The sequence below is a fragment of the Haliaeetus albicilla genome, chromosome 20, assembly GCF_947461875.1.
Source record: "Haliaeetus albicilla chromosome 20, bHalAlb1.1, whole genome shotgun sequence".
In the NCBI taxonomy this organism is placed as follows: Eukaryota; Metazoa; Chordata; class Aves; order Accipitriformes; family Accipitridae; genus Haliaeetus; species Haliaeetus albicilla.
In genome coordinates this window covers 28225544-28232321 of record NC_091502.1, presented here as the reverse complement: position 1 = coordinate 28232321, position 6778 = coordinate 28225544, and positions in this window count along the sequence as shown.

Sequence of the window (6778 nt, the reverse complement as noted above, 5' to 3'; positions counted from 1 at the left end):
GGGCAACCCAGTAAAGATATCAACTAAAACTAGGATAGATCCTTCTTTTCAAGGCAATTCTATAAAATCAATTTGCTAATATTCTCCTAAAAAATTTCCTTATTTCATAATCCCAAAGATGATCTTACTACTGATTCGGGGATATTTTTATATATAAATTTCACATCCGCTTCTAATTGTTTAAACAATCTTTGTCATATTTCACTTTCTGTTCCCCAATATACTTTGTGATGTTCAGCTCGGGCAATTTCTCTTATTATTGTGGGTGGGACTATTATTTGACCTGTCGGTGTTACAGCCTATCCTGTTTCATTTTGTTAGCCTGCAATCTAATAATTAATTCTTCATCTTTTTCGTTATAATTTGGAGTTTCTTTAGGCAATTTTATACTTTTCTCTGGAACTAGTGCTAGGATGCCTTTTTTCCGCAGCCTCTTTAGCAGCTTTATCAGCCAGTCGGTTACCTGCGTTAGGACCGGTCTTACCTAACTGATGTGCTTTACAGGGCATTATCGTGACTGCTGTTGGTTTTTGAATGGTTTCTCACCATTTCGGTATTTGTTCTGCGTGCTGAATGGTGGTTCCTTGTGCAGATAACAGTCCTCTTTCCGTATCGCTCCGTGTGCACGTACTACTCCAAAAGCATACTTTGAGTCTGTCCGAGTGTTGACTCGCTTTCCTTGACTTAGTTCCAGAGCTTGAATAAGAGCTATCAATTCAGCCTTTTGGGCAGATATCGTCGAAGGCAAAGTTGGCAACGCAATTACCTCCTCGGTAGTTATTGTCTATCTTGATAAACGTTTTCCTTCACAGATGGAACCGTTTCCGTCGGCATATAGTTCCCAATCTGTTTCTTCTAGCGGCACATCTCAGAGATCCAGTCAGCTGGAGTAAACTCTTTCGATTGTCTGCAAGCAGTCACGTTCCAGTTCTCCTTTAACTTGACCAGTTGTTGAAAACGCAACAGGGTTAACGGTGGTAGTAGTTTTTAGTTTTAGGTAAACATCATCTTGTTCCAGCAACACCACTTGGTATTTCAGCATTCTGCTAGGGGATAACCAATGCCCCCCTTTCTGTTTTAGCCCAGCGCCTCACCTCCTCCTCCCCTGGGCTCCCTCACGGCCCCTCGCCTCGTGCAGAGGGAGCGCAAACGCAGCCCGGAGGGCAAAGGGGACAGACGGCCAGCGTTTATTCAGTCAGTCGCGTGCCTATCGAGTCCTGCCAGCGAGTCTGCTCCGCGTCTCGGGGCGCCCCCCGGCGCTCCCTCTGCCCCTCGGACACCTCTGATAGCCTATTTCCATACATTCTGTATGGCACATCTAAATATTGGGATGGTTTTAATATTTTGTACCAGCTGTGGAAACTGGTTTGCTGCTAGGTGACTGCAAAAGTGAGATTTGGTAAATAATTATTAGAAATCTTATACTAACACTACGATTGAAACAATAGACAAAAGTATAGCCAAGCAATTAACTAGCAGAGGTAGGTACTCCTAAGTTTTGCAGTTCTTTGCTCTTATGACTAGATGTTCCTGTACGCTAGATGAGAACAATGCTGAAACTGACCACATGTGATTGAAACTGCGTTAAGCTTCAAGATCAAAGAACAAGGACAAGAATAAAGACTTCAAGGACAGCCAGCAAGAACTTCAGATGGGTCGGCGGTTGCAAAAGCAGCCCTTCGTCTCAAATGGATCCTTCATGGCGTGTGATCGGATGTAGGCAGTACTACGATAATTGGTTGCCATCATTTTTACGTATATGTATACTAATCTGATTAACGTGCAATTAGTTATTCGATATAACCTGTTTGTGCTAAAGCTGTGGCATGCACGCTAGGTGGAACTATCCCCCGTGCATCCAGCGCTGCAATGAAGAATGCCTGCTTTCTAAAACTCCAAAACGAGTCTTAGGGAGTTTCTTCGACCGGCTTTTCAGTATCAGGGGTACAAGGGAGGAAAGGGGAAAAAAAAAAAAAAAAAAAAGGCAGCGGTGTGGGAAAGAGAGGGGACCAGGGGAGGGGCAGGGAGGGACCAGAACGCGGAAGAGGGGAGACAGGGCCCCGAGGGCGCGGGGCTCACCACAGCTCTTGTTCTTGGCACTCCCAGGAGAATTTGCCAGTTCAGACGCTTCTTTCTGCTCCTCTCCCGCTCCCCTCCTCTTCTGTAACTCCAGCGGCGCGGCAGTCCTCCCCCTAGGAGAACACGCGTCTCATGGGTCTTGCAAGATGAGGCCTCCTAGGCACGGAGCCTCGCTCGCACGCTACGTGGCCGTACCGCACCGTCGGTGCTGCGTACGGACCCTGCGGTGCACCTCGGCGGTCTGACCTGCTGCGGACTACGAAGAGGGATCCTTCCACACGCGGAGAGGCAGGCTCTCTCTTGCCTGCAGCGGGAGGCAGCTGCTGGCCGGCCAGCCTTCCATTTCTTCTTCTCTACCTTTCTCTGGCCTCTCCAGCTTCAGCCGCAGCAGCTCCTGCCCGCAGCCGGTAAGCGCCCCACCTGTCCCTTTGTGCTCCCGCGTCGCGCGGAGAGGGAGGCCAGGCAGAGACAGCCCGTGCAAGCTTTCCTTGCCGGCGGCGTTTCCTTACCGGGAGGAAGCAAGGAGCGCGGCGGCGCCTCCCGCCGGTGCCGCACTGCCGTTACCGTCGGACGGCACGTGCAGGACTGCGGCAGCCCCGCGCACTCGCAGCCTCCGAGATGCAGTACCGAACATTGGTCGCGAGGTGGCAGCGGCGAGCGCTTGGCACAAGGCGCCAGCGCGCATGGGCGGCACCCCAGCTGCAGTACCGAAGTCTGTTCAATAGGTGGCGGAAGAGAGCGCTGTCGAAACGCGCCGCGAGCGCGCATGCGCGGCTCGAGCCGGTGCACCGCGTTTTGGTTGCTAGGCAACAGCAGGAGGGCGGCAAAAGGCGCCACCGCGCATGCGCGGCTCCCCAACGCCAGGGCCGCGTTTTGGTTGCCAGGCGACAGCAGGCGCGCCGTAAACCGCGCCGCCGCGCATGCGCAGTTGCCGAGGCGCCGTCTCGCGCTTTGGTTGCCAGGCAACAGTGGCCAGCGTCGTAAACGCGCCAACGCACATGCGCGGTTGCAGAGCTGCCGTAAGACGTTTTGGTTGCTAGGCAAGAGGAGGAGGCCGTAACCCGCGCCTACGCGCATGCGCGATTGCGGAGGCGCTGTGTCGCGCTTTGGTTGCCAGGCAACAGCGGCGAGCGCCGTAAACGCGCAACGGCGCATGCGCCGTTGCCGAGCAGCCGCAAAGCGTTTCGGTTGCTAGGCAACAGCAGGAGCACCGTAAACCGGGCCACTGCGCATGCGCCTTTGCCGAGGCGTCGTGTCGCGCTTTTGTTGCCAGGCAACAGCGGCCAGCGTCGTAAACGCGCCAACGCACATGCGCGGTTGCAGAGCTGCCGTAAGACGTTTTGGTTGCCGAGCAACAGCAGGAGGCCGTAAACCGCGCCGCCGCGCATGCGCGATTGCGGAGGCGCCGTGTCGCGCTTTGGTTGCCAGGCAACAGCGGCGAGCGCCGTAAAAGGCTCACTGCGCATGCTCCGTTGCTGAGATGCCGTAACGCGTTTCGGTTGCCCGCCAACAGCTGGAGCCCACCGACACACGCCACCACGCATGCGCCCCTCCCCAACGCCAGTTCCCACCTTCGGTCACCGGGCAGCAGCATCCGCATCCCCGTAACGATCCTCTTCTGAGCAGCAGCTGGATGAGGGATGACTGACAGCTCAGCCCAGCAGAGACCAGCCACAGGCGGCAACTACTTACTGGGGGCACAGGGCTTACATTGCCCTGCCCTTTCCCCACTCGCAGCCCAGGCAGTCATCTTCATCGCCTCCGTTCCAAAAAGCACCCGAGTGGCTGGAGCATTTACAGCAGTCAAGTGCAAAGAACAGACAATTCGGGTGGTCGCTTCTGTCCCTGCGAGTGTTCAGCCATCTCCAGGAAAGGAGGGCTCCATCCTGTGTAACGGTTACGTGGGAAGACAAATGCCATCGCTCTGAATGTCCCCCCTTCCTTCTCCTTCCCCCAGCTTGATATGCTGAGCATGACATCATATGGTCTGGAAAAGCCCTTGGGTCAGTTGGGGTCAGCTGTCCCAGCTGTGTCCCCTCCCAGCTCCTTGTTCAGCCCCAGCCTGCTCACTGGTGGGGCAGGGTGAGAAGCAGAACAGCCCTTGAGTCTGTGCAAGCACTGCTCAGCAATAACAAAAACATCCCTGGGTTGCCGTTTTCAGCACAAATCCAAAATGTAGCCCCATACTAGCTACTGGGAAGAAAATTAACTCTATCCCAGCCAAAACCAGCACAACAGGGTATGTGACAGAGACAAAAGAACTGAAAAATGCGGACAGCTAACTAAACAAACAGACATAGGAAGAAAATTTAAAAGGTGATGGGCTACATGACAGACAGGAATAACTTAAAGACAGTGAATAGGTTAAAGTAGACATAGAAAGAAAAAGTAAAAAGCAACGGGGTACACAATAGTGAGGAAAGAATTAAAAAACTGTGATACACAGCTCGATAAAAGTAGACATAGAGGGAAAATTTAAGAAGTGATTGGGTACAGGACAGAAAAAAATTTAAAAAATAGCCACAGTGAACTAAAACTGAGAAATATAAAGGAAAAAGTGACACACGGGCATAGGACAGAGGAAAAAAAAAAAGACAGTGAACTGGATAAAAGTAGACATAGAAAGCAAATTTTCAAAGCAACAGGGTACACAACAGACAGGAAATAATTAAAAAACAGCAATAGGCAGATTCATAAAAGTAGATGTAGCACCGTGGTTTAACCCTGGCTGGCAACTAAGTACCATACAGCTGCTCGCTTACTCCACCACAGTGGGATAGGGGGAGAATCGGGAGGGTAAATGTGAGAAACTCATGGGTTGATATAAAAAGTTTAATAATTAAAAAGACTTTTTTTTAAAAGTTGTAAGAGGAAAATAAAAAAAAAACCCAGCAAATGAAAACAATTGCTCACCACCAACTGACCGATGCTCAGCCAGTCTCAAGCAACTGCGTACAGGACAGAGAGGGAGGAATTAAAATATAGGGTCAGGGAGACAGAGAGGGGAAGATATAGAAATTAATTTTTCAAAGTAACAAGGTACAAGGCGGTGCAGAAAAAATAAAAAACAGGGAGAAGAAGCTGGTCAGAGAGAGGCATATTAAAAAAATCAAAAGGCAACAGGGTACTGGGCAGAGTTGACAGAAGAGTAACAAGTTTTGAGGAGCCATACACAGAGGTGGGCAGGCAGAGAGGGAGACAGAGGAAGGGAGGCAGGCAGACATCTAAAGAAGGGAGGCAGAGGTGGGCCAGGGTGTAGAGGAGAGGACGTGCGACTCACCACAGCTCCTGGTGCTGGCAGGAGGCCTTCACCGCCCCAATGCTTCTCTCTCTGCCTCTTCCTCCTCCCCAGTGCCGGCTGCCTGACCCTCACCCACTCGGCAGCACGCAGTGGACACCTCAATGCTCCTCATCCACAAGGCTTGCTTTGACACATGGTGGCTCACGCACGTAGCCAACAGAGACCGGGGACAGCTCAGAGGGATCCTTCCTTGCCACAGGGACTGGCCATTCCTTGCTGGAGTCACCTACCAGCCAGATCCCCTTGGACTTCCCCCCCAGCCAGTTCCCCTGCCTAGGCAGCCCCCTTTACAGCTGGAGCCCCTTCACACAGCAGGGCCAGCCCCATCCTCAGCCTCACTGGCCATACCTGAGGCTGTCCCAGCCCCAGCGGGAGCCCATCAGGAACAGGGGTAATTGCCAAAGCCCCACAGCACATCATCCCTGCCCCTGCACTTACCCACATCCAGGGACACGGAGGAGGCAGGAAAAATTTATTTATTAATTCACGTAAGAAATCCTGGCAGTGAGTTGGCTACAAGTCTCAGTGCCCAAAGGCAGCAGGATGGGGGGAATAAAAGGGAAGAGAAAAGCAGGAGGAAGGACAGAGGGACACAGAGGTGCAAGACAGGGAGCCAGAAAATGGGATGCTAGGAACAAGAGAAGGACAAGAAGCAGGATAAACGGTGTAGAGAGAGAGAGACTGAGCAAAACAACAGGGATGGAGATGGAGGAATAAATAATAGGAAGCAGGGAAGAGAAGGGGAAGAGAGTGGCAGGACAGGAAGATAAAGACGGGACAAGGGACAGGGAAACATTCTCAAGTGATAAGGGAGAAGAAACAGCAAGAACTAGAAAACAGAAACAGGGAGCCAGGTAGAGAGAAAAATTGCAAAAAAGCAACAGCATACAAGAAACATAGGCAAGATCTAACAAATAGGCACAGGGAGATAGAAAGAGGGAGATGTAGAAAGAAAATGTAAGAAGTGACAGGGTACAGGACAGAGAGGGAAGAGTTAGGAACTAGAGACAGGGAGATGGATAGAAGGAAACATAGAAAGAAAATTTTGAAAGCAACAGGGTACAAGAATCAAAAAGTAGGTACATGGAGCTGCATAGAGGGAGACGTAAGAACTAAATTTGAAAAGCAACAGGGTACAAGAAACACAGGTGAGAAATTAAAGTCAGGGAGACAAAGAGAGGGAAAAGTAGCAAGAAAATTTCTCCAAACTCTCCCGTTTCCCTGCTGGCATGAGACCTTTTGCAGGAATTTGGTACATTTATCTCTTTGGCACCTACAGGAATCCAATTAATTATAATGGGTTCTGAAGTAATTGAATTTAAAGAACAAAAACATAGTGATTCAAAAATACCACCTGAATTAGCTGGAGTTCCCAGAGAACTTTGGAGTATATCAGGA